Source organism: Triturus cristatus, chromosome 1_2, assembly GCF_964204655.1.
Source record: "Triturus cristatus chromosome 1_2, aTriCri1.1, whole genome shotgun sequence".
NCBI classification, from domain to species: Eukaryota; Metazoa; Chordata; class Amphibia; order Caudata; family Salamandridae; genus Triturus; species Triturus cristatus.
In genome coordinates, this window is record NC_140580.1 from 440,451,337 (window position 1) to 440,479,304 (window position 27,968).

A 27,968-nucleotide genomic window follows, 5' to 3' on the forward strand; every position below is an offset into this window, starting at 1 on the left:
ACGTCTGAAGCAGCGAGGCGTGTGGCACGGTGGGTCTAGGGAGGCCTGGCGTAGCTTTTCTTGGGGCTGTTAGCTCACCGCGGTGAGCGCTACTCTCGTGTTTTCTAGTCTCTGCAGTGGGGGGGGGTTCGATCCTCATGTTTTTTAAAATAAATAAATAATTGAATAATAGCTAAGTTACATTATACGGTGCTATGTAAAGCGCTCCAATACCTTCCATACGTTTTGTAAAGGGTTCATCAGCGGGATACAAGTTGCTCTTTTGCTAAAGCTTTCAGCGCTAGGTATCGCGGGTGAGCGTTGGGCTCGGGCGAACGCCTCAGCGTGCCCGTCTCGTAACAGCTGTCGGGGGAAGGTGGCTCTGCGATGCTAGGGGCCGTTGCGGTAAGTGTTAGTTGGCAAGTTCTAGGATCCGGGTCACGAGGGGCCGCGGCGGTCATCGAGATCGCTGGCATGGCCGGCGGTTACCTGATGGCGGCATTTGCCCGCGGGGGCGGAGCTTAGGATCCTCGGTAAGGCGAGCAGTGCGTGTCCGAACTGCCCCTGGAAACTGACTATTCTCTCCTGAAGCTGGAGCGCGAAGCGTCGCAGGTCGGGATCAGCAAGCCTTTGAAGTTTCTGGCCAGCTCCCGCGCATGCGCAAAATCGGGAGTCGCCATTTTTGTAGTTTGCTGGTAGCACGTAATCGGCAAACCGGACAGTGACTCCGAAGCTTAGCACCGTGGGAGTGCCTGAGGGTATGGTGTGCATAGGCCGAGGGACGGGCATGATTGGAGAAGTGGAGCATCCTTATTACTTTAATGCTATCCGCGTGAGAGTGAAAGTGACATACTCCTTTATGCGTGTTCGTGTGGAGGGGTAACGTTTGCGTAGGGCTGCATCAGTCGCTTGCCTGTTTAACTCCAAATGGTGATGGGATTAAAGGCGCCATAAATCATTAACAGGTAAGGGAACCCAGCACTCGGACCCCTCCGCTATCTCTTCAGGCAACATATGGGAAGTGGATTCTGCCTGGGGAAACGAATTCAGGAAACATCATTAAAGATGTGGTTCGTCGGCTGCGCTGCGCCTCTGGTGCAGGAAACCAGGGTTCGAGCCTCAAGGTCGTGTCCACATCCTGTGATTCTGGCGAATCACTTAATCTCCCCGTGCCTGAATGTTTAATGTAAATACGGTGCTATGTAAATCGCTCCATTACCTTCGGGTCGAGTTCGCGCTATATAAATATGCAAAAAAAAAAAAAAAGTGAAAGGTGCATTGTTCACGCCGTTCTTGTCTTGCGATCGGCAAACTGTCTCGTTTTGGGTCTGAATTGTTTTGAAGCGAGCTCATGTTTACGTTCCCTCTGCAAGAGCAGCAGCAGGCTCCAATACCTTCCGGTCGAATTTGCGCTCTGGATATGCAGCGCAGCCGGGCCGGTCGTCATGTGGGGGCCGCTTTTGGCTTGACGGCAGTCCGCCACCAGGGTTCGGTATTTGGCCTGATTGACGGGGCTTAGCCTGCACCAGTTGGCTTGGGGAATGACATCGGTGGGAGCCTTAATGAGGAGTTTGGCGCGCCACTAGGGGGAACTGCTTCTGCGAAGGGTGTCAATGCCCAATAAAATTTTTTTTAAAAAACGATCAATGCTAGGTTCAATTTGGTCTACTATTTAGGTGCAGAGGGTTCAGATCGGGGTGTAAAAATAAATATATAAGAAAGAAGGGAAATTAAGGTGGAACTAAAAGTTGTGCTATACTAATGGTATTTATCGAGGTTTAGTAGCACGCAGGATGCGGTTTTGGGCATGTGTTGTTATTTTGATGTATGATATGTTGCTTTCTTTCTTTTTAGTAGGTCCAAGCATGGAGCCGAAGCGTGCTCGCGCGAATGCCAAAAAACCGGCATCAAAGGAGGACTTCCATGCCCTGAGTGAACTCTGGGAAGCAGCGAAGCGGCATGGCATGGAGGCGGCGTTGCGGAAGTTAGCAGGCGAACCGGACGTTTGGCCACAAGAAGAGTTACCAAAGCGGCAGCAACAGCCGTTGGGGGTGAGTCAATTCCCCAGAGCGTGGCCACTCCCAGAGTGGATCAGGCAGCGCAGGAGCTGGCGATGGACATGAATGTGGGTGCGGTGGGGCACAGTGTTTTGGCAATTTCAACGACACCGGCAGCGAAAGCACTGTCGCAGGTGGGCGGGGCACCAGTAGTAGTGCAAGGGTCCGGGAGCGCCGTTCTTCAGCCTCCTGTGATAGCCGGAGGGGCGCTGGTGCCGCCCCCTCAGTTGCCAGGCACATACTCGGGGTTCCATGGGGAGTCCCAGGTGCCAGTATTGCCAGGGTCAAGTCCACCGGGGCAGGTACCACTCCCGGGAGTTCTCGGGACAGTGGCTGCGCAGGTGTGGGCACAGCCCAAGGAGGTACCCATCTCAGGGGGCACAGGCGTGGCGCAGCCTCCCTCCGCGCTACCAACAGTGGGGGTGGGTATGGGCCAATCACCCCCCGTGGTGTCCCCTTTGATATTTGGTTCATCATCCCTAATGTTGACCCCTTCTTCAGCAATTTCATGGCATGTCCCAGCTGAGATCTGGGAAAAAATCCACAAAGGCGAGTTTGTGAATATCTTTGATTTGATAAATGCGGGGGTGGTCCCAAGTAGGCCAAGATCAGGCAAGTTAGTGGACTCAAAACCAAAGATGGTATGGGTAGAGTGGTCCCTGCGTAACTGGGTGACGGCGTTTGCCATTTATGCGGCCATTCTTACAGAGAAAACTCCTTCATTGGCCCCACAATTATTTGGGTACATGTCGCTCATACATGGGGCGGCCTCCGAGTTTACGGGTTCAGCCTGGATGCAGTATGACACTAAGTTTCAGCAGATGAAGGCGGTTAGGCCGGAGATAGCTTGGGACCAGAGGGAGATCAATCTCTGGCACGCAGAGTTCCAGATGTCAAAGTCACCAGGGAGGACGGTTCAGTCCTTTCGATTCGATAAAAACTTGGGGGACAAAAAACTGGCCTGCTGGCACTATAACAGGAAAGAGTGTAGCAAAGGGGCGGCATGTAGGTTTAAGCACATTTTCGCCTTCTGCGGTGCGCAAGGACATCCAGAGTTCAAATGTTTCAAAAAGCTTGGCAAGCGCGGGGAGCAAGCAACCCCCAAAGGTCGACTGCCCCCCAATTGATGGGGTGAAGCTCACCACCCCAATCCGCCTACATGTTCTCGCACATCTCCTCAGCCGTTATACGAACAGCCGCGACGCTCATATGTTGTACTATGGTTTCAGGGATGGCCTCCGCATCCCTTCACACACCGCTCCAACATCAGTCCCTCCAAGAAACCAGTTGTCTGTTCGGCAGCACCAGGAGTGGGTTCGAGACAAAATCATGAAGGAAGTGCATGCCGGGAGAGTGGGTGGTCCTTTTGATTCCCCACCTGGGGCGTCTTGGGTATGTTCACCGCTGGGTGTGGTGCCTAAGAAAGAGCCAGGCAAGTTCCGACTGATTCACAACCTTTCTTATCCCGCAGGCATGTCTGTCAATGATGGGTTGGATCCCGTTCTCTGTGCAGTCCGATACACTACCTTCGATGCTACTGTGGCCAAACTACAGAGATTAGGCAAAGGAGCCTTGATGGCGAAGTCTGACATACAGTCAGCCTTCCGCCTTTTGCCTGTTCACCCTGATGACACTCATTTGCTCGGTTTCACTTTCGAGGGACAATACTTTGTAGATCTATGCATGCCCATGGGGTGTTCCATAGCCTGCTCAGTATTTGAGTCGTTCAGCAGATTCTTGGAGTGGGCGGTGAGGGACTTGGTGTCATCGGATGATGTGGTGCATTACCTTGATGATTTTTTGTTCATGGGTCCCCCTGGGGACCAGGCATGCGGGAGGGCCCTGCAAGGTTTCCAACAGTTGGCCGAGGCATTGGGGGTCCCCTTAGCTGAGGAAAAGACCGAGGGCCCCGCCACCTGTCTATGCTTCCTTGGGATTGAGATAGATACCATGGCCGGGCAGTGCAGGCTGCCGCAGGCGAAGGTGAGGGCATTCAGGGATGCGATAACTGCCTGTTTAACGGCCAGGAAAGTTACACTTCATCAACTGCAAGTTTTGGTGGGACAGCTTAATTTTGCGTTAAGAATAATTCCGATGGCGAGAGTTTTTGCTAAAAGCATAGCGCGAGCAATGTCAGGCCTGCGGGCAAAACACCACCATACCAAATTGTCGGCAGGGGTTAGAGGGGACTTGAGAACATGGCAGGCCTTTTTGGCAAATTTCAATGGAACTCTATTATGGGAGCGACCTTCCCTGAGCAACAAGGAGATAGCACTTTACATAGATGCGGCGGGTGGCGTTGGTTTTGGGGCAGTGTTGGGCTACCGGTGGTGCATGCAACATTGGCCTGGGGACTGGGTTGCGTCTGGGCTCACGCGCAACGTTACCTTTTTAGAATTGTTCCCCATTATTGTCGCCCTGCACATATGGGGGGCGTCAATTGCTAACGCGAGAATTATATTTTGGTCAGATAGTATGTCTGCAGTGTTGGCCATAAATAATCAAAGCGCCAAATGTCCTTGGGTGCTGCGTTTACTAAAGTATCTCATCCACTTGTGTCTATTGCATAACATGCACTTTTCTGCCAAACATGTACCAGGGGTGGATAATGCAGTGGCTGATGCTTTGTCTCGATCTAAGTTGGCAGAGTTCAGGGCACGCTGGCCGCAGGCGGACGAAGTGATGGCGGAGTTCCCAGAGGAGTTGTGGAGGCTTGGTGCCCCATTGCAACAGACCTAATTGCAGCATCACTGGCACCCAAGACTAAACGTATGTACAAAAAAGCTTGGGGGGTGTACACTGCATCGTTCAATTCAGACGAGGATGTAAGCAGATTCTCTCCAGAGGGGGTGCTGGCTTTTCTGGTGCAGCAGAAGGTAGATGGGAGGTCATTGTCATTAGTGGGCCGGCAATTGTCCGCCATTGCTTTCTTTGCGGGGCTGCGGGGAGTTAAGGATCCCACCAAAGACTTTAGGGTAAGGAAGGCCATCAGGGGTTGGGAGCGTATGGCACTGGGTGCACCAGACGGTAGGCACGCCATCAACATGGAGAGGTTGGGAAGACTTTTGGGAGTTTTACACCAGGTTTGTCGGTCTGAGTATGAGACCAAGTTATTCAGCATCGCCTATGTGCTGGCTTTCTTTGGGGCTTTGCGTATTTCTGAGTTAGTACCACAGTCAGCGATGGTCGAGGGGGGCCTAAGTGTAACGGATGTCCATTTTGAGGCACGGGCTCTTTATATCAGGATTCGCAGGTCTAAAACAGATCAGTTAGGGAAGGGCATTTGGGTAAAACTGCTTGCAGCGCATGATACAGCGGTATGCCCGGTGGCGCTGGTACAGGATTATTTCAAGGGGCGCCCGATGGTGGCACCTATGATGCGTTATCAATTTACTAAGGTGTGTAGGCGAGCATTAGCCTGCCTGGGGGAGGATGCCTCCCCGTTTTCGTCCCATTCCTTTCGGATAGGGGCGGCCACCACAGCAGCAGCACTTGGCCTACCGTCGGACGCAATTAAAAGGGTGGGTCGATGGCATTCAGCATGTTTTCAGCGGTACGTGAGGCCGGATCTCGTGTAGTTGGAGAAAGATGCCCGGGGGCACAAGATTTGGTGGGTAACAGCAATTCTCTCTTTCTTGCAGTTGATGCCAGTAGCCCGGTACACGCATGTTGGTGTGGGCATTCCGTGATTTGCAGAGCGGAGCAGCAATTCCGCGGGTCCAGTCTGGAGGAATCGCAAAAAGCTGCAGGGTTTATACACCATTGGTTAGGGGTGGGGGGTCTGGAATTGCAGGATATGTTTGGTCATTTTGAACAGGCGTTAAGATCTGGGGTTTTTCCGCGACCTGACATAATAGTCATCCACGCCGGTGGAAATGATATGGCATCTGTAGGCAGGCGCGGTGTGCGCGAGGCTTTGTTTTCAGTCATGGCTAAGTTTCGACAATGCATACCGAGGGCAACAATATTGTGGTCTGAAGGGATTCCGCGAGTTACCTGGGGCAGGGGGGTTTCTGTAAGAGCCATGAATGAGTCAGTAAAGAAGCTGAATCACTCCATAGCTAGAATTTTCGCAGAGTCCTCAATGGGCACTATTAGGCATCGATTGCTGCATCCCAGAATGAGAGAGTTGTTCCACAAGGACGGAGTGCATCTGTCCGCCAAGGGAATGGCGATATTTATCCATACTGTACTGGGGGCTATTTTTGAGCACAGTCAGCGCACGTTGGAAGGGGGAGGGCGAGTGCGCCAGTAACCTTCTCGCCCTGTGGCGCAGCACTGACAGTTAACACAAAAAGGGGGCATGCGCAGCATTGGAGGTTCAGGACTGGTTGGAGCCCAAGAAGGGGCATGATAGAACGGTACAGTGGCTAGGCGGAGAGGGGACTGACCTGCTGGTGGTCCTGGACTCTACTGCCGAGGGTAGGCACAGGGATGGGACTGACCTGCCGGTGGTCCCGCCTCTACTGCCTTATCCCGCAACATATGGACTGTGTGGACCAGTTGGAGGATGCCTGTGGTCAGTTACCGCAGTGGGCCGATGCGCTATGCGGTGCCCTGTATTTCAACTAATGCAATGTTTGCTGTAGTGCGTTGGGGCCTGCCGGCAAAAGGTGCGCAGCCGAATTGATCGGCCGAGTCGGCCAACAAATTTAAGGACATGTGTATGGCTAAGCTGGAAACAATTACAATGTTATGCCTAATGTTTTTACTGCCTTTGAGATATGAAGGTTGCAATGTCTGTTGCTGCAATTTGTTATATATCCAATAATGTTTACTCGTTTGCCCTGTAGTAGTCGTGTAGATTTATATGATTGATGAATAAAAGTCTACGCCTTTGACAACATAATTGATTCCGGATATCCTTGGGCTCGGTGGGCCCGGAAGAGTGTAAGAAGTGTGGGGGACTAAGTGTTTCATTGTGCGCGTACTATTTCAGGACCGATACTGCCACGGTGGTATGCACACGCTAAGATGCACCCTCTCCTGTGGCAGCTGTTACCGCAAACTTACGGTTTGTACTCTCAGCGTTGTCTGAAAGTAAATACGATTTTCTGAAAAAGAAAGCAGATTGAAAAAGACATTCAAATCAATTGTAGATACATATCAAAACTGCGTAACTGCAAAGAAACACTTCAATCCTTGTGCTGTCATACGTGATAATAATACTATTGGATTAGGCTCACATTCCTATGGTGCCTAGCGTGGAGTGCATCTTTTTAGCACTAATACGCCCATAACTATATTGTGTGGTAGAGTAGTTAAAAAACTTTCCGACGGGCGTGTTGTTGCCGATTTGAAGTTCTGTCAATCCATCGTAAATTGCGGGCCGATAACTGTAAAACAACTAGTTTATTATGAGAGGAGACAGGAAAGGCTAACGACCAAAAATCGTTCGTTAGCATCACTTGAATGTGAGGCTACCATACACACATGCGTGGTGGGGAAACAGAGCAAATTAATAGCTTACATATGAGGTATGAAATTATTGCCCCATGGATCCTACCGGGGTGGGGTCGGTCTGTAGTCACAATCTAGATAGAAAAGGGGGACAAGTGTCAGGCTAGTATAGGAGACAGATTACCAAAACGTTTTTACTTTGTGCTTGCTGGAGGTGAACAGATATTCACTACGCCAAGACCAATCTCCCGCTTCTAGTACCTAGTCAGTTGCCAGTTCAGGACCCCGTGGATATCTGTGTCCCGGCACCGGCTGTTTAGGTCTCGCCTGAGACAGCGCTTTAGCGCTGTTCTGGCGAGACTTATAGTAAGCACTTTTGGAAGTGCAAACGAGTGCTTTCAGGTCGCCAACTACTGTGCATGTGTGCCGGGCGCGCGCACCATTTGGCAGCCTGAAAGCACTCGTCTTTCACTTTCGCCTGTCACACAGCCGCGCTTTGAAGTGTGGCACGGCCGCTTTGATGTGATCGCGATCACTTTCACACTGTGGCAGCCTGCGTGTACAAAGAGCACTCTAAAAGAAAACAGCATCGTTATATTCTTCATTTACAATTAAACAGTCTAAACATACAATGTACACATTGTGTCAAGACGCTGTAATGTGTGCCTCGTGCGCGTTTTACATAAATTACAACACACTCTTGCACCAACCACAGCATACAAAGAAACGTTTTCAGGTGAAACAGTTCTGGGAAAGAATGTACTCTGTTCTAATGTATGGGCTACCCCTCACACACTTGCAAACGGTTTAGGCTTGCATTTTAGTTGTTCGAAAGAAGTTCCCTTCCAACAAACTGACAAGGAAAACATAGTATGTACACCCATACTGAGTGCTGTTATTTTATGTTACTTAAACGCACATGCGGGTTCTATTAAAAAAAAAAAAGACAAGGCGGCGCGATTTTTGTTTTAAGACGTGGCATTCCCCAACTGCTATACACACAGCAGCAGACAGGAGGCAAAATAGAGTTGTATTTTGAAAGGGGCAAATTTAAAAGTCACTGCCTGTATTGTCATTCACATTTTACTGTGTGTGTTACTTCCACGTGTACACAAAATCGTTGAACTGACAGCTTTTAGAAATGAAGTTCCCTTCCAACAAACTGACAAGGAAAACATAGTATGTACACCCATACTGAGTGCTGTTATTTTATGTTACTTAAACGCACATGCGGTTTCTATAAAAAAAAAAAAGACAAGGCGGCGCGATTTATTTTAAGACGTGGCATTCCCCAACTGCTATACACACAGCAGCAAACAGGAGGCAAAATACAGTTGTATTTTGAAAGGGGCTAATTTAAAAGTCACTGCCTGTATTGTCATCAGGCGCGCAACACCCATTGGACTCACAGGGCTTCAGCCCCCCCCCCCCCCCCCCCCCCCGTCGTGTGTGGCAGCCCGGGATGAGACACCTTCCCGGGCAAAAAAGCAGCCGCACCCGAGCACTTCACAGGTCTTTAAAAGACCATTTGCATGTTAATGAGGCCTCGCTGTTGTTTCACCCCTTCTAAGAGCCCCTGCAGCTCCACTCTGCCTATTGCTTAAAGTTCAGCCACCCCCCGAAATTTTTGCTCAGCCCCCCCCGAAATTTTTGCTCAGCCCCCCCCGAAATCTGGCTCTAGTTGCGCTTCTGATTGTCATTCACATTTTACTGTGTGCGTTACTTCCACGTGTATACAAAATCGTTGAACTGACAGCTTTTAGAAATGATGAAGTTGCCAGATAGACTTCCTTCCTCTGTGGAGTTGCTGTCACCCCAATAACGTCTTTGCACATCCTCTGATCTAACGTGTATGAATCATTATTTTGAGCAATTATACAGATAGGGCTGTAGTGCCTAGAAGTGTCAGTGAGCTGTATCAGTAATATGCAGAATGTATTGTATATTTAAACCAGAACTGTTTACTCCTTTCATGATGTCATCTCGAGTGGTGCTCCCCCCACCCCCACCCCAGGACAAAAGAACTGCATGTCACTTCCCGTCTTGTCACCAAGAACGTGTGAGGTTTTCGTCACGGAGTGTGATTCGCTCTAGCCCTAAAGCAGCACCCTCTCCCCTCTTAAAGTGAGATGGCTCTTCTGTGGCTGTGAGGAGGGAGACGGGCACACAGTGACTTTATTCAGCGGGAATTCCCTGCAGCCAGAGTGCAATCTACTGTGCCACTGAAGGAAGGGGCGAAGCAAAGGTGGATAGCGGAAGTGTCACAGATGTCAAGCATTTGCAATGCAATAGGTCTCGCAGTTACGAGAGTTACAGCTATTGGCATTGTAAATAACAATGCCTTGTATTTATGTTTTTAAAACAAAAATAAAAGGCATTATTATTTGCTATGTTAATAGCTCAAACAAGCGTAAATGAGAGACCTATTGCATTGCAAATGCTTTTTTTTTTTTTTTTTGCATGCAGCACAATTACAACACGGGCCCAGATACAGCTAACATATAAGAAGCTTCTAGCAGGCGACTGTGAAGGCCATAAACCCCCCCCCCCCTTTCAGTGCGAACACAAGGGATTGTAAACATCAAGGGGCCTTCATGTGGAGCTCAAAGACCTCATAAATCAGGTGCTTATCTCTGGGAAGCTCATTCCTTAGCTGCCCTCTAAGCAGGGACAGGAAGGCAGGATTACGGTTCCAGCAACAAACAAGCATTTGCAATGCAATAGGTCTCGTATTTACACGAGTTTAAGCTATTGGCATTGTAAATGACAATGCCTTTTATTTAGGTTTTAAAAACAAAAATAAAAGGCATTGTCATTTGCAATGTCAATATCTCAAACTCGCGTAAATGCGAGACCTATTGCATTGCAAATGCTTGTTTTAAACTTGGCACCAGCGGGAAATGCTGATGGTTTCCGCATTTCGGCAAGGGTGTGGTGACGCGAACGTGAGCGTAAACACGTCATCACGCTTTCATGGCTAGCGCTGTTAGTAACGCGCCGCTTGTCACCAAGGTCTTGTTCTCAAAACTACATAGAAAACTTTATTGGATAGTTTGGTATGTATGTCATAATAGCGGCAACACTAACACGCCGCTAAATCATTACATGGGTGTGTGTCCAGAGACAGAGAAGGGTACTTTTTTTTACAGAACTGAGAGGTTCTAGTTTATAGTCAGTTTGTTTGTGCTGACCTCATGTAGTATATCTGAAATGGAACATGTGGTCCCAAGCATTCGAAATTGGGTAGGCAGAAAGGGGTCAATGGAAGTTAAAGGTATAGGTGTACAGGTTTAGGTCAGAGAAGCAACCCCCCATCTCTATTACAAAAAGGTAAAGGCAACTTCTCATTTTAAAGGCTCAATGAGGGAATTCGTGGCCCCTGGTTGGCTAGGTAATACGTCAAAGTAGTGTCAGATAATTTTTTGAAAAAGGAGGAGCCAGATCTTATTTGCGTTTAACCAAATTCCATGGAATGTTGTCATTTATCCCATTTTTATGGGTAGACAATCGGTACATCCATCGTTGCTCTTTCTGAAATAGAAGCTTAGGTGTCTCTGTGCTAGATATGATCTGTTCAATTATTGTCCATCGCATTCGCAGGTCATTGGTGGTATGATTTCTCTGCAGGAAATGTTCCGTCATTCTAGTGGTGTTTTTTTTGCAATGGATATTACTTCTTTGTTCACAGATACGTTGTTTAATTTGTCTGCTGGTCATTCCCAGGTATCTGAGACCACAGGGGCACGTGATCAGGTACACAACATTTGTTGAATTGCAGTTAGTGTGAGTCCAGGTTTTGTTAGGCTCTAAATCAAGGGTTTTTGCCGGCAATGTTAAGTGACAGACACTGCAATTCCCACATGGGAAGTGTCCGTTCACATCTGGAAGACCCCAAGCATTAAGGACTGAGGCATTCAAATTTTTCAGCATCTTCCTTGGACGGGTACAAACTAGAGCGTCCTTTAAAATTTTTGCTCTATTAAATGAAAAGAGGGGTTTTTCCCATTTCCTGTCATTTGTCGGTAAAATTCTCCAGTGCTTATTGATGGATTTTGTGACCTCATTGGAGATTGTACTATAAGTTGTTACGCAGGTGAGGGGAGTCTCATTGCTGCATCTAGGATTATCGTCCAACAACGTTTCTTGCGGCTGAGTTCTTGCTCTTTTCTGGTATTTGTTCAGAATCCGGTGGGGATACCCACAATCTTTAAGATTTTTGACAAATCGACAGCCTGAGTGCGGTAATCATCCAGTTTGCTGCAGTTTCTCTTTAAGCGGAGGTACTGCCCATAGGGCAGGTTTTCCCACAAGGCTCTCGGATGGAAACTGCTAAATTCCAGCAGGTTATTTTTAGCAGTGGGTTTGTGATAAGTCCTTGCTTCAAGTTTACCTTGTTCTTTAGTGATGGTTCCATCCAGAAAGATAATGTCTTTTCTATCAAATGTCACATGTATTAATCCACTTGAGGAAATCGGTCAGAGTTTCCTCTGGCCCTTGCCAAATGACAAGGACATCATCTATGTATCTTTTCCAAAACGATATACATGCCATGAAGGGATTGTTTATGTTCAGTATATATTTTTGTTAAAAATCATGAACGTACAATACCGCCACACTAGGGGCAAAGGTACTGCCCATCAAGGTACCGGTAATTTGGAGAAAGAGGTCACTTTCAAATTCAAAGTAGTTCTCTTAGAGTGCTATTTGGGCACACTCAATAATGAATTGCCGTGTGGTATGGAAGTCCCAATTCGCCTCTGCCAGTGCTTTACTAACCACTTTGATGGTGTCGTCTTGTGGGATACTCGTATACAGGCTCTCAATATCGAGACTCACTAGGATAGTTGTGTCATCATCCACAGTGATGTCCTGCAAAAGATTTAGCAAACTCTTTGTATCCCCCAGGTAAGTAGGAGTATTCTGTACAAGAGGCTTTAAGACAAAATCACAAAATCTGGACAGAGGCTCCAAAAGGGGCCCTATCCCCGAGACGATTGGACGGCCCGGGGGAGGAGTCCTGTTTTTATGTATCTTTGGCAAAGTGTAAAAGTAGGGTTTTTTTCATCCCCTGTTAGCAAACATTCTGCCTCATATTTAGAGATGTGCCCATTGGTTTCACTACGCCAAGATCAACCTCCCACTTCTAGTACCTAGTCAGTTGCTGGTCCAGGACCCCGCGGATATCTGTGTCCCGGTGCCGGCTGTTTTTAAACTTGGCTCCAGCAGGAAATGCTGATGGTTTCCGCATTCCTTTGTAAGGTTAGGGGGCTTATGGTGGCACTGTGAGCTAGCTGGTCTAAAGGCTACCATATCTTTAAGGGGTGTCTGGAATCAGTCTGGACACCAATCACTTAGTTTATGTTGTCTAAACGTGCAGATTCTATATAGATTTGTAGGAACTACACAACAGCATCCATGAGAAGCAAAATCTCCTGAAGCGACAACATGCTGAAGGGTTGACTTTTTATTAACTTGTTCCGCAACATGAGGTCCATTATTTGCCTCCATTTTTCCTGTCTTTTACTTTATTAAAAAGAAATGAAAGTAGAAACCTAGATTGTGCTGTGTGTTTACCTCTTGGGAACTTCCAAATGACAATGAGAAGTTCTTCGTGGAGGTAAACCCAGAGGCTGCTGAACATATTCCAGGGTGTGACCATGGCGGAATACGTCTTATACACATTTGTTGGTAGATATGAGCTTCCATTGATTGAAGAATTCAGAGCAAGCAGGCTGAATTGAATGGGACTATGGTAGCAGGGGTCTGTGAATCATCATTGCCTTTTGTTGGCATCATGAACACTTCCTTCTGACGCTGGGCATCGTTGTGCTGATGCTCTAGGATAAGCTGGTGTGAAGGTTTGTTGGAAGGCCTGTGTAGAGTACTGCGATAAAAAACCCTGCTGGTAATAGGTTTTAAAACGCTTCTGGAGTTGAGGTCGAGAGAGATATTGACCTCTACCTCTTTCCCTAAAAGAAGAAAACTTCTTTCGCTGCAGATTCATCAGCAATTTAGCAGTGTCCATGTCTGACTTTATCGACTGTAGCTTTTCATCCACATGTTTGCCAAAAAGGAATTTGCCGTTGAACAGCATATCCAACACCTTGGCCTGAACCTCAGGGCGGAATGTTGTAGCCTTTGGCCACCCCTGCCATCTCAGCATTGCTGCTCCTGCCATCTGGCTGAAGGTGGTCAATGAAATGTCTAAAACCACATCAATGATCTCACCCCCTCCGATAGAACATCCTTTACCTCCTTCTTCTTATCCTCAGGAAGATACTCCAACAAGGAAGAGATATCAGACCACATCTGCTGGTCATATCTCTCAAGGATAGCTATGACGTTGGAGGCCCTAATGGCGGTGACTGCCAATGTGAAGAACCTTTTGCCAATGTTGTCAAGATGGCCCCCTTCATTGTCAGTTGGAGCTGCACTTGGAGAAGAAGGATTTATATATCTTCTTTGAGTAGCCTGCATGATAACTGAGTCAGACCTAGGATGACCAATAAAGCATGCAGGCTAGTCTTCGGGAGCCCTATACTTTATATCTAGTTTCGGTACCACCGCAGGAATAGAGGTTGGCGTCTTCATTAACTTCAGGCCCTCTTGCCATAAGTAGTCCACGATGTCTCTGACAAGAGTGGAGAGTTGTGTAGAAGGTTTTAAAATCATTAAAAAACACTCCATCTGCTAGGCAGGCATAGGGAGGTCGAAGCAGCTTGAAGTGCGTTCCAGGAAATAGTGGAATCCACCTATTTCTGCAGGTGGAGAGTCAGCTATAGGTGGAATAAGCGAGGGAAGAGTAGAAGCCACGTAATAGTCCCATTCATCATGGACATTCGGGTCCAACTGCAGCTCTCCTTCTTCTAGCTGCTGGTCATCACTGTCCTGTACCTGAACAGGAATTTCCAAAGGTGGTGGACCATTTTTGTTTTTTGGCAGCTGAGGGCAGTCAGCGGCGCAGGAATGACAACAGGAACCTCCTGTGTAGGTGGTGGTTGCGGAGCAGCATTTGCCTCAGGAAATAGCTTGTAATAGTCATTAAGCATCATACGAAGTTCAGAGACCAACACAATAGGAATATTAATGAAAGGCTCTTATGCGTGATACTCCTGTTCTTTGTATGGGTAGTGCTCTTGAAACGCATCCAAGCGTTGAGCGCTGGGACGCCCGGCATCAGAGAAAGAATATTCACCTTCTAAATAAACAGATGAGTCCTGGCAGGGGATGCAGGGCCCTACGGACCATCCTCCTCATATTTGTAAAAATCCAAGAGACGAGTAGGAGGCAATGGGGATATTTTTGCAAAGTCTTGTAGAAGGGAGGGTATCGACTTTAAAAGCACAATGTCCTTTTCGATGGGCTCGTCGACTGGATTACCGACACTGTCATCTACTATAAAACCATCTGCGGTTAGCTGGAGAGAGATACTCGCCAACGGTGAGGTGACTGGCTGGACCGTCAATGGCGAACCTCTCCTTGACAGAGATCGTCTTACAACAGTTGATGTGGATGTCACCACCACTTCCGTCTTCGACAACCTAGCCGCCGCCATCGTCTTCACCATCAACGTAGTCGAAGTCGCTGACAAGACCATCGAGAGAGTGCCTGATTCTCTGGAGACAGAGGCCGGAGACGGCAATTTCTTCATCGACGGAGTCGCCGACGAGTGGATTTTTACAGATGAAGAATCCCTGAAGCGAGTATGAGGTGTTGATGGTGGATCAGAGCCAGCTCTCTGGTGTGAGGAAGAGAGACCAGGCTGATCTTTTTTATTCCTCTTTTCTTCAGGTCTCTCTTTACTCTGAGGCCAAGTTTTTTTAGGATCTGTATGCAAAGAGGAAGACCCTTCTTCCTTCCTTTTCTTGGAGGAGGTATGGGGCTTCTCCTCACCTACAGATTCAGAGTCCTCAGCAGCCTTTTTCCTTTGCAGCCAGAGAAGCAGCCTACCTTCACAGTCCTTGATGGTTTTTTGGAAAATATACGACAGTGCTTTCATGCTCTGGGCTTGTAGTCAGGATACAGGCAATAAAGGAACTCTTTATGTGGGTCCTCAGAATACAGACTGGCCTTTCCACAGGTTTTGCAGGGCCTAAACAACCATTTTTTAGACTCAGACATAATGAAGAAAAAATAGGTACTCACACTCCTGGACTGTACCTCAGAAGAAGAGACGAAGCAAAGAAATGAACTGCAAGCTGGAAGTTCAAAAGGACAACATTAGAAACACTGAGACTGAGCAGAGCTCAGCGGGACTACCTAACAAGCGATGTGCGGTAAGAATTCTGAGGTATGGTGGACCTGCAGGGGATGAAAACTCTATGGTCTATGCTCTGATTGGCTGAAGTTTGGATGTTTTAAAACAATGATAATAAGTTGCTAAAGGCTATTGTATTTCTATGTCAGTTGACCGTTAAGCTTTAATACTGCTATTTTACTGTTACAGTGGGACTCCCACCATGATGACGGGGAAGATTCAAGCATGTGAATGTACAAAAGATACAATACTGGAGAACAAAAAATGCTCTAATCATAAGATTAAGTAAGTCTATGTTCTTTTACTGCCATCGTCTGTCCTCCACTCATCAGGTTGAACACAGTGATTACTGTGACTGTCTTGCCTTCAGAAGCCACCTATCAGCATGGGAATAACTTCTTTTTTGACCCCTGCTTGTGTCAGGCAACTAGGGCTGAACGGCGCACTCTGCATTCACAAATGTGAACATGCAGACTGCTCCGCTATTCAGTTCTTGCACAATGATGCCTTTGCAGTGCCCCTGCAGGTGATTCAATAGATTCTACTGCTCAACGTCAGACTCCTGCTGCTAAGGGAATCAGATGGAGTTAACAGCAAACTCCTAGTGCTGTAGGAGCTTCTGTGGCCCTAGGAGGCAGAGGTGCTGGAACAATTTTCATGCTGGTGATACTGCCATCAATGTTTCATCACTGAACTCTGAAGCTCTGGTTCTGAACGAATCTCAAGCATCACACAAAGAACAAGTGTCGCAAATGAGGCATGCACATTCAGCAGGAAAGTGGTAATGGGTGTACTATGTAGCTGGTGTTGCATTTAGGAACACACTAACTAAGGAATATATTACCAAATTAAGGCATGGTAGCCACTGACATTCAGAGACAGCACATTTTCCATTAAAATGACAACTAAATTTGCACATGCATAACATTTTACTGATAAAACTATATAGCACACAAATTATAATGTGTTGAAATTGTGTTTCAGCTAATATTTGTCATTTGTGCATCACCAAGTGATGTGTCTTTGTTTGTTTTGACCCTATTAAAATCTTTTATTTGAAATACTACTGGGCAGCACATCTTACAGCAATAAACCACGGCACATACAGTCGCCCTGACGACCCGGGGTTCAATATGGATCGATGGCTTCTTCCAAACGGGACCTACACCCGAGCATTGTACTCCAAACCAGACAGGTACCCACTTACTGGTCCTACCAACCACACAGTTAAAATCTGGCATTCTGCAACAAATCACTCGGCTGGAACAATAGGTTAACTCTCGCCACACATTTGTGGGATTCACAAAAACTAGGTGACTTGGGAAACTCCAAGGGCTTTGACAAGTGGGATCTAATTGGCATTTCCCACATCAGGGACCTTTGGGACACAGAGGACGTGAAGCTCTTCAACACCCTCCAACGTCAATACGAACTGGCAGATTCGGAGCGTTTTCGATACCTGCAAGTCCGACATGCATTGCAAACAGTGTTGCCCCGTAACTCCTCTCCACCAGATTTCTCCCCACTGGAAAACAGACTACTCGATGGCCATTTACCTGTAAGGGCTATCTCCCTAACTTACCGAAAACTCATTAATAATATGGAAGACCCCCTGCGTTCGCTACGAGAAAAATGGACTGGAGATGGTATCGAATTATATGATGAAAGCTGGCAAGCAGCGGTCTCCTCTCCCAAAAGTGTTGCGATCCTGGCGCGTCTCCGACTGGTGCAACTAAAGATCCTCCACAGAATTTACATAACAGGTCCCCGATTGACACGCATGGGTGGGCCAGCAGACGGGTCTTGTAGGTGGGGATGCACCCAAATGGGCCCATTCATGCACATAATATGGCACTGTGAACCAATCCAGAAATACTGGCGTAAGATACACAAAGTAATGAGTGAAACGTTTGAGGTTGAAATTAAGCCAGAAGTGCCCAGATGCCTTCTTAACATCTGGGAGCCCATCGACCTCACCACTCACACCACACAGTGGGTCACACTCGGCTGCATGGTCGCCAAGAGGAATATTGCTCAGCTCTGAGGGGCCTCGCAGGCACCCACAGTCACAGACTGGAAAAATGACCTTGATTGGTGTATACTAAGGGAAAAGACAGTGTACATGGCCCGAGGCTGCCCCCGACAATGGTCCAAGATATGGGCCCCCTGGAATGAATACCGTGGCAATATATGTACTCCACCCCATAATTTTGACTGTGATGATTCCCCCTCCCCGTGATTTCCAATGAACTATCCTACTGTATCTGTATGTATATTTGATTTCACTGTAATCCCCTCTATTGACTTTTGTGGAACAGTACCTTTATGTCGAGTCTGTTCAATAAAAAGATTTATAAAAAAAATAAATCTTTTATTTGTTTCCATCACACTTTAGAATTAGGAAAAAGCACTTTATTTTTGCTTTATTGTTTATTTATTTTGAAGTATCTGCACAGTTCGTTTATAGGTATTTAAAGCTTGTTCTGGGTTAGAAGAAAACAGCATCCAGCCTTTCCTTTCATAACAGCAAGATCTCCATATAGTTATTTTTGCAAAATGTTCACACTACGCAGTTGTCTCTATGTTAAAAGAATAAGCAGCAATTTTTCAGATGCCTGGACTGACATTTGACCTATGTCTTTGAATGCACAGCAAATGTGACATGATAAAAACAAAATTTAAAGTCATCTATAATGCTTGTTCAGCTTTGGAAATCCAGCATGGTTATTTAGGTGCCCTCTCAGGGCTCAAGGGATTGTTGTAGTTGGGCCATCTCCCACCTCCCACCTCTGGGCCATGGTGCATTGCAACGGCTGCGTCCCTGTATTCTTCCAATATTGTTTGAAAATGTGTCATTACAACTTCCAGTCACTATGGGGAGGTCCTCAGGAAGAACAGGTATTTTCAGAGAACACTTCCAGTGCAAGGTTGGAAGAACAACACATTGAACTTCCTGGTCAGTGGGAAATGGGAGTATTTAAGCGCCAGTCACAGAATTTCACCTTACTCAGTAATGGCAGTTGTTGGGTTATCTTCTTCAATCTAATAGCTTGTAGCATTTGTGGTCCCTGCACCTTTTTTAATCCTTCTTTAGTTTCCTAGGGCAGTTAGGGGTGCGCAGTTCCTCAGATGCTGAGCTTCACTTCTCCATCATCCTTTTCTCCTGTAGTCCTGCCCTGAGTCATCTTGGCACCCGGGTATCAACAACTGGGGAAGACCCTCACATTCAGTTACTGGCTGATATTTACATCACCAGGGGGATAAATAAAGTCCCTAGAGTTGCAAACATTGAGCTAGAGTACTATGAGCCAGTCTCTCATAGACCAAGGTTCATTGCAATTTTCCTTCTCCCATCACATGTTACAGAAACCTTATACCCAAAAAATTGACTGAGTGTTTCTTCATTCTCTATATCACTTCCCCTTCTCCCCCAGGCCCTGCCCCACACACAGTTTTTTGTTTCTTTTACATGGAACACATCAAGAGAATTATTGGGTACACCATAAACTAAAGTAAAGTAAACTAGATTTTCGTATGGAACACCTCACTCTCAGGTCAGGCAGGGGTTGAGAGACCTGATTTCACATATTAGCTATTATAATCAATTAGCCTTGGTAGCCGGATGGACAGATGAAGTGCCATCTTCTACAAACGCCTACATAAAGACTTGGAAGATGCCATCTCATTAGTGGTAGATTAACCTACTTATTCTACTGCTCTCTTTGACCTAGCCCTACAAATTGAAATAAAATGGGAAATAAACTCCTGATGCTGTCAGAAGAATCTAAATCTTCAGAAGGGCCTAAAGAACCCATGCAGGTTGGAGAGTTGCAGAAATATCATACAACTATGGAAAAGAATAAAAGAAAAGAGGTCTGTGTTTATATTGTGGAAAATCTGAACATTCCCATAGAAATTGTCCACCTTTGCCAAGAATCGCAAGTGATTTATCTTTAAAGACAAACTCAGATTGTGTATCTTTTTCAATAAAAGAGTTTGCCATTTCTAAAGAGCATTACTACTTGCTAATGGATGTATCAACGTCTTTAGGCTCACTCTAGCTCTTATTGATTTTGGAACGCCAGGGGTTTTATGGATTGTACATTTTAGAAAATAGTACAGATTCCAGAGATGAAAACAAGAGCAGAAGGATCTTATTGGAGTCATGGGTGGAAATGCATTAAAATCTGGAGCTATCATTTGGGAAACAGAGCCTCAAGTCATGACAAATCGACATGGACATGAAGAGTCTTTAGTTTTTAATTTGATTGATGCTCCTCCCTTCACTATAGTCTGACTGACTGACCAGGTTGACTGGTAACAAGAAACCTCCAATTTGTGCACCCATATTGCAAAGAAACTGTTTACTCCCATGCTGGACTCCCATTACTGTACATTCAGAAGTGTCTAACTGTGCAGCCCTCGGAAGAAAGAACTCAGGTTACTGCCACTTATCATGATTATCTTGCTGTATTTGTTAAAAAAAGAGGCCAACACATTGCCACCACACCATCTACATGGTTGTCCCATCAATGATTTATCCTTTAAGACCTACAAAGGACCCGCTGCTCAAAGAATATCTGGCAGATTGATTGATGAAAGTTTTCATTAGGCACTCCACAGGACCAGCAAGTACACCCATATTCTTTGGTCCATTCCAGGATACCAGGAGAGGAATTCTGTCCATGTGTGTATTATGGAGAGCTGAACTAGAGTGCCTTCAAGAATGAGTAACCAGCACATAACAACCTGTAAGCTTAAATATTATACAGAGATCAGGCATGGGAAGGCTTGTGTGAGGCTAGTGTGCTGGCTAATAGTTCAAAATTCTGGGAAATAGTAAATAGTGCTTTTCTTTCCAGCTCAGCAAACTCTATAGTGGATTGCACCATTGCCCCAGAGAGATGGGTTCAACACTTTGAATGGATGTACGGTGGGGAGCACCTGGGGGAACCTAATACCCCATGGGAACCTGGAACCAAAATCTCACCTTTGATTTTTAATATTGATTAAGTGCTTAAAGCCATCTCGGATACAGCAAGGGGAAAGCTCCAGGCCGGATGGGGTTCCCCCGGACCTTTACAAAGCCAGCCCCCTGACCTGGGCTAAGATCTTCAAACACTTTTTTAACACGTCAACAAGAAAGGTTTTCCAGCCCACTGGTCTAAAGCCATCATCTTACCAATTTTCTAAAAACGGGTGAGGGATGACCCAGTATGTTATCGCCCCATCTCCCTCCGTGATTTTGCTGCGAAAATCACGGGGAAGGATGTTTTGGAACGAATAACATGCTGGTTGGATAATCATAATGGTATTTCGAAGCTCCAATATGATTTTAGGCAGGGCAGAGGAACAGCGGATCAGTGTGTCAACCTACAATTGATAGTGGGAAAATATACCATAGCCAAGAGGGGTTGCCTACATATGGCCTTTATGGACCGAACTTCGGCGTTTGATCGTGTTAACAGATCCAATCTTTGGCCAATTCTCCTGGAGCTGGGTATGGAAGCAGACATGGTGGCTTTCCTTCACACATTTCATCTCAAACTCACTGCATTAGCCAAGTATGATACGAATGGAAGCCTGTCCGCTTCATGGGGGGTCAAGAGAGGGGTAAGGCAGTGGTGCATTTTGGTTCCGCTACTGTTTACCCTGTATATCAATAAATGAGGGGATGCCTTGACAGCAGCTTGTATAGATATACCCAGGACAGGCACAAAACTAATACCTCATTACTATATGCCGTATATGCAGTGTTGCTCACACATACTGCAGTGGGCCCTCAAAATCTTTTAAATGTTTTTATCATTTTTATGGATTCCACGGCTCTTTCACTAATTTTACAAAATCTCACACAATGACTATTGGGAGTCGTAATGCCGTTGGGTGCATGTTCTTTTGTAGGGAAGCAGAGCTTACTAAGGTATCAATTTTCCCATATTTGGGAGTGTTGTTTGATGACAGAGGCTCCCGGGTTGCCCAAAGAACTCTCCAAAAGAACACTTTTGCGAGGGCCGTTGGCGCCACTATGGACTTTGCTAAGAGACAAGGGGCTAAACCTGTGCCCGCTCTTTTAAAGGTTTTGTAGGAGAGTGGCATCGACTGCATAGTTGCCCCCAACTTTTTGCTGATGTTTTGACTGTTTTATGACACTAGCCAGGCTGTGGCCCTGCTATCCAGGACCCCAGCATATCTGCTTCTTCTCTAAACTGATGTGAGTACCCTAGGTACCTTCCAATTGGATACTGAGGACACCCTGTCAGCCCCTTGTAGATGGTACCCTAGGTACCCAGGGCATGGGTCCCTCAGAGGCCTACCAGGGGCTGCAGCACTTATTGTGCCACCCCTGGGACAGCCATACCAAATGACACCACCAGACCGCTACCGTAGTCTGGGTAAGGTGGTGCTTGCATGCTGTATCCCACTTAATACAACACATATATCCTCATAGGTCACCCCTAAAGCAGGCCTTGCTAATCCTACAAGGCAGGGTGCTGAGATATGTGTGAGGGGGGACCCCTACCTGAGTAGGGCCCCTCTGCAAACTTTGTAAAACCATTGCTGGGTTGTTTGTAGTGTAGCCATACCATATACTCTTAACCGCATTATAAGTAAATCGCGATAGCGTGATAACTTGAGAATGGCTACACAGAACCATATCGTGTTTGGTGTCAAACATGTAGGAATCATACCCCCAATCCAGCCATGGGACTGAGGGCATGATTCCCCACTGCTAGAGGGGCGATATGGGAAAAGCGGCAGAATTTAGACACCAATTTAAAAGTGCACACGTAGTACAAAATGGATGCTACCCGCCACCCACACGACTCTGGCTGCTTGTTGCTGGGCAGAACTCCAGCCACGGCAGCTGGACAATAGGGATCTTGTTGCAGGGAGGTGCTCCCACTTCCCCAGACAGACTATGTGGATTGGAACTGGGTGGGTGCACCATAGGATGTCTTTAAGACTTGCACGTAGGCTTCTCCAGTGCCTACTTCTGCATACACCGCCTCAAACCGGTTCAGGGGCATCCTGTCCCCTGCTCAGGCGGGAAACCACACAAAGGGGAGAGGGTGTAGCCACCCTTTCCCGCCTGAACTCTCATTGGTGGGCTCTGATCTGGACACTCCCCTAATCTTTGGATAAAGGTGAATACAGGGTGCCCAGAGCCTCAGATTACTCTTGAACTTCACAGACTTGAACTTCGACTTGCTGCCGCACAGCTGAATGAAGAAATCTCCCTTGGGGTAAAGGAGTTACCCCCCTGCTTGGCAGGCACCTGAAACACTGCAAGTGACCCGGTTGGAACCTCGCTGCTCCTACGGACATCGATGACTCTTTCCTACCTTGAGGTGGGTTTCCAAGCATCCCAGAGGCAGGTGAGTGTGCACAGCAAAGCTCAGCACCGTGGACCCCGTGGGTGCCGAGATCCCCAATACCCCAGGACACCGGCCACCTCTTGCACAGCACCCGACCCCGACAAGTGGGGAAGTTGTGCTTTGGCCCAATATTGAGCCAACCTCTCAGCATCATCTGTGCCAAAGATCGACTCCCTAGCCCGCTCCAGCGACCCGTGGGCACATCTTTATGCACGCCAAATTGCTGCCTCCCACCGTCCCTTGTCTCTCAACTGGTGGGCCCTAGCGGAGTCAATCTTCAATTCCAAGAGTTCCTCTGGTTGCTCCAGGCCTGCTCTTCAGTCTCCTCGCTGGAGACCTTGCTCAGACCTCGTGGGTTGGCACCAGTAGCAGTTTTGTGTTTCTTGCATGGGTTGCGGTTGCCAAGGCTTAGTGGATCCAATCCAGACACTAACACCGCAGCGACCCTCATCCTTTGTGGGACAGCTGCCCTCCAGAAGCTGGCCTTCCTTGACAACTCCTGGACCCCGTGGCTGACGATCTAAGCTACACCTCTTCTACCTGGAAGCACCCGACATTGAAGGGCTCCTTCTCTTGAACCCCCTGGTCACTGTGCTGTGACCCAGACTCTGTCCCCTCTGCTTTCAGGTCCTTCTCTTCAAGATCTACATTTTCATTCTTCACGACATCGACGACGCTTCTTGCTAGCAGCAGTTCTTCACGTTTTGCCGTTGAAAATCAGCCCGCGACCCGACATCGAAAACGACTTATGCACCCGGCTTCCCTGGGCAGGTAACAGTGGTACCTCGGTACTCTCGTGGGTGTGGGCCCTTCAAAAGCTTAACTCTAAAGTATTGAACTTGAACTCCTGCTAGAAGTGTTTTTAATCTTGTAAAATTCAGCCGCGACATTCTCCATAGGCTCTAATAGAGATCCCGACAGTAGCTTCAGCCACTGCACGCGTCTCCCGTGGGTCCCCTTCCTCACTACCTTGGGTGGTTTCACAAGGGGCCAGCGACCCTAAATGCCCTAGGCATTGTCTGTAGAATTGTCGTGGTTATTATACCACTTTTTTGATATGTGGTTTGGTCCCCCCCTGGGGCCCTGTGATTCCAGTGCTGTTTATTGTAACTATCAATGCTTGTTTGAATTGTATCTTTACCTCCAGCCTCATAAAGAGACTAGTGGGATTATTCATAGAATAAATACATATATTTTATATATATACCTGTGTGGACTACTCTTTCATTTGGTTATTCAAGAGGTTATCTATGGTAAAACAATAAGCTTAACACTCCTTCAAGACTTAGCCTGAAGGCTGCTCTCCACAGCTACCCTTGGGCTAGCCCAGTAGTCCTTGTACCAAAACCTCACACCCAAGACGGTAAGAGAGAGATGAGGTTCTGTGTAGACTACAGGGGACTCAATGCAGTCACTAGGACTGATGCACATCCCATTCCCAGAGCAGATGAGCTCATAGATAAATTGTCCTCAGCCAAATATCTGAGCACATTTGATCTGACAGCTGGCTACTGGCAGATAAGGTTAGCTGAAACTGCATTTTCTACCCCTGGTGGGCATTATCAATTTATTGCGATGCCCTTTGGTTTGAAGAATGCACCTGCCACTTTTCAAAGGTTGGTGAACCAAGTCCTCTCAGGCATGGATGACTTTAGTGCAGCATATCTAGATGATATTGCTGTCTTCAGCTCCACCTGGGAAGATCACCTGATCCAATGCTTGTTTGAATTGTATCTTCACCTCTAGCCTCATAAAGAGACTAGTGGTGTTATTCCAGAATAAATACATATATTTTATCTATATACCTGTGTGGACTACTCTTTCATTTGGTTATTCAAGAGGTTATCTTTGGTAAAACAATAAGCTTAACACTCCTTCAAGACTTAGCCTGAAGGTTGCTCTCCACAGCTATCACTAGGATAGCTTTCTTTAAAGGTTGTCTTTAACCTATCACCATAAGAGTCAAATTAGACTGGTACAAGGTGTCCCCTATAACTAGAGGACAGCATATGCCAGGCCAACTTCTCACAGGTTTTGAATGAAACATGTATCCATATGGCAAGCTAAGGCTGTGATGTGTGGGGGATAAAGACATTAGAGAATTGCAAATAGTAGAGAATTAACATTTTTTGCAGACTTCTTGCCATTCCGATCAACACCCCCTCTTTTTTTATTTATGCGGAGCTAGCAGTGGGTTATATATCTGATCATATTACTGTAGCGCCAATAACACGCTGGCTGAGAATCTGGTCAAGTCCTATTCCTACCATGTATCATCATGTATTAAATTACTGTGGTGCCCTTGAAGGAGCCCAGCGTATTCCGTGGTTAGTATATGTTCAGGAACAGCTGACGAGGCTAGGCTGCTTGGATTTGTATAATAACCTAAAACCTTTACGCACAGGTGATGTGCAGGCCATCAAGAATATGTTCCTTGCCAGGCGGCTTGGGGAAAAGGAAGGATTAGTTACTTACCTGTAATCCTAGTTCTCATCCAGGGGTATACTCATCAAAGTCATAATCTATGAATAATCCCCGCCCACGTGCGGGATCCCGGAGCATATAGAAAATACCTATATATACATATATATGCATATGTGAAAACATATACATGCAGCCTAAAAATGTTTCAAACATGGCAAAGCTGTAAATTACATAGGTTTCCATTGTAGTGCCCCCTAACCCATAAGGAAAAAGGGAGCACCAAGCCAATTGTCACACAACAATGCTTTATTGCCATAAAGCAAACCTGTAATTGCAGGCATTTGCCTGTAGGCTGCAGTAGAGTATCAAGAAACAAAGAAAACTGACACCTTGCCTTTAAGGCATTAGAGTAGGGGGACCGTGCCTTTAAGACCTGCAGGAGACCCCCTGCTCCCATGATGCACCACAGGTGGCAGTTGGGCCAGTTCTTTTTGACGGTGCACTTGCACCTGAGTAGATCTGCAACCATAACTTAAGGAGAAAAAATGCTCGTCCGGGGAGGTGGGTGGGTCGCTTATGACTTTGATGAGTATACCCCTGGATGAGAACTAGGATTACAGGTAAGTAACTAATCCTTCTCATCCAGGGGATACTCATCAATAGTCATAATCTATGAATAGAGTAGCAAGCCCATACCCAAAGTCTCGCGGACGAGCAGGACAGCATTTAGAACATGCATTAATATCACATTAGCATAGCAGTCATGCAAACAAATTCCTCAAAGAGGCCTGCCCCACCTGTGCGTCGGCCTGTGCGTCTGAATCTAGGCAATAATGGCGTGTAAAAGTATGTACTGAGCGCCATGTAGCCGCTTTGCAAATTTCAGACATGGGAACGTTGCGAAGGAGAGCTACGGTTGAAGCTTTCCCTCGAGTAGAGTGTGCTTTTGGTCTACCCTGCAGAACCTTATGAGACAGTTGATAAGACAAGGCTATACATGAGACAATCCATCTAGAAATGGAACTCTTGTAGGCAGCCAGCCCGGTATTCGTTGGACCGTAATTGACAAAGAGCCTGTCAGACTTTCTAAGCGAAAGGGTCTTAGCAAGATAAAATTTCAATACCCTCCGGAGGTCAAGAGAATGTAAAGCTCTCTCCGGGGGAGTGGTTGGCTGAGGAAAAAAGGTGGGCAACGTGATCACCTGATTAATGTGGAAGTCCGAGACCACCTTGGGCAGGAAGCTCGGATGAGTACGTAGCACCACTCTATTAGCATGGAAAACAGTGTAAGGTTCCTTGCAGCAGAGGGCCTGAATTTCACTCACCCTGCGGGCAGAAGTGATGGGTACTAAGAAGGCAGCCTTCCAGGTCGGATGCTGTAAGGAGGCCTTATGAATCGGTTCAAAAGGGGCTCCCATCAACTTAGAGAGAACAATGTTGAGTTCCCAGGAAGGGGAAGGAGACCTCACTGGTGGAAATACTTTCTTAAGCCCTTCTAAGAAATCCTTGACTACCGGTATCTGGAAGAATGAGACCTGGGTAGGAGATTTCCTATAAGCTGTGATAGCAGCTAAGTGGACTCTGATGGAAGCGTACTTCAACCCAGACTTTGCCAAGTACAATAAGTAGGGGAGAATAACCTGTTCTTGACCCCGGATCGGATCAAGGGCGTTATCTCCCCACCAAATGCAGAACCTCTTCCACTTGAAGGCATAAGACTTCCTAGTGGAGGGTCTCTTTGCCTCCCGGAGGATGTTCATACAGTCCGCCGGAAGATCTAAGTGTCCGTACTGGATGAATTCAGGAGCCATGCCGTCAAGCGAAGAGAGGGGAGGTTGGGATGGAACACTTTCCCCTGGTCCTTGGTCAGCAAGTTCGGTAGGCAAGGCAACCTCCGGTGTGGCACCTCTGACAGCTGGAGTAGATCCGGATACCACCACTGACGGGGCCACTCTGGAGCAATCAGGATCATCCGAGTTCTGGTCCTGTAGAATTTCTGTATTACAGCTGGGATGAGAGGGAGAGGAGGAAAAGCGTACAGCAATGTCCGTGACCAGCTGATCAAAAGTGCGTTCCCCTGAGATCCCCGTTGGGGGAACCTGGAGGCGAAGACGGGGCATTTTCTGTTTGCCGCGTCTGCGAAAAGATCTATGTCCGGTACTCCCCACAACCGGAAGATCTCTTGAGCGACGTGTTTGTTGAGCACCCAGTCGTGCGCTTCGACGAAGTCTCTGCTGAGGCTGTCTGCCTACACGTTCAGGGTCCCTGGCAGGTGAACAGCAATGATGGACAGGTCTCTTGCCAGAAGCCATCGCCAGATGGACTGAGCTTCCAGAGATAGGACTCGTGATCTGGTGCCTCCTTGCTTGTTCAGATAGAACATAGTTGTTGTGTTGTCTGTCTGAATCTGCACATGGTTGGTTTGGAGGGACGGATACAGGGATTTGAGAGCTAGATGGACTGCTCGTAGCT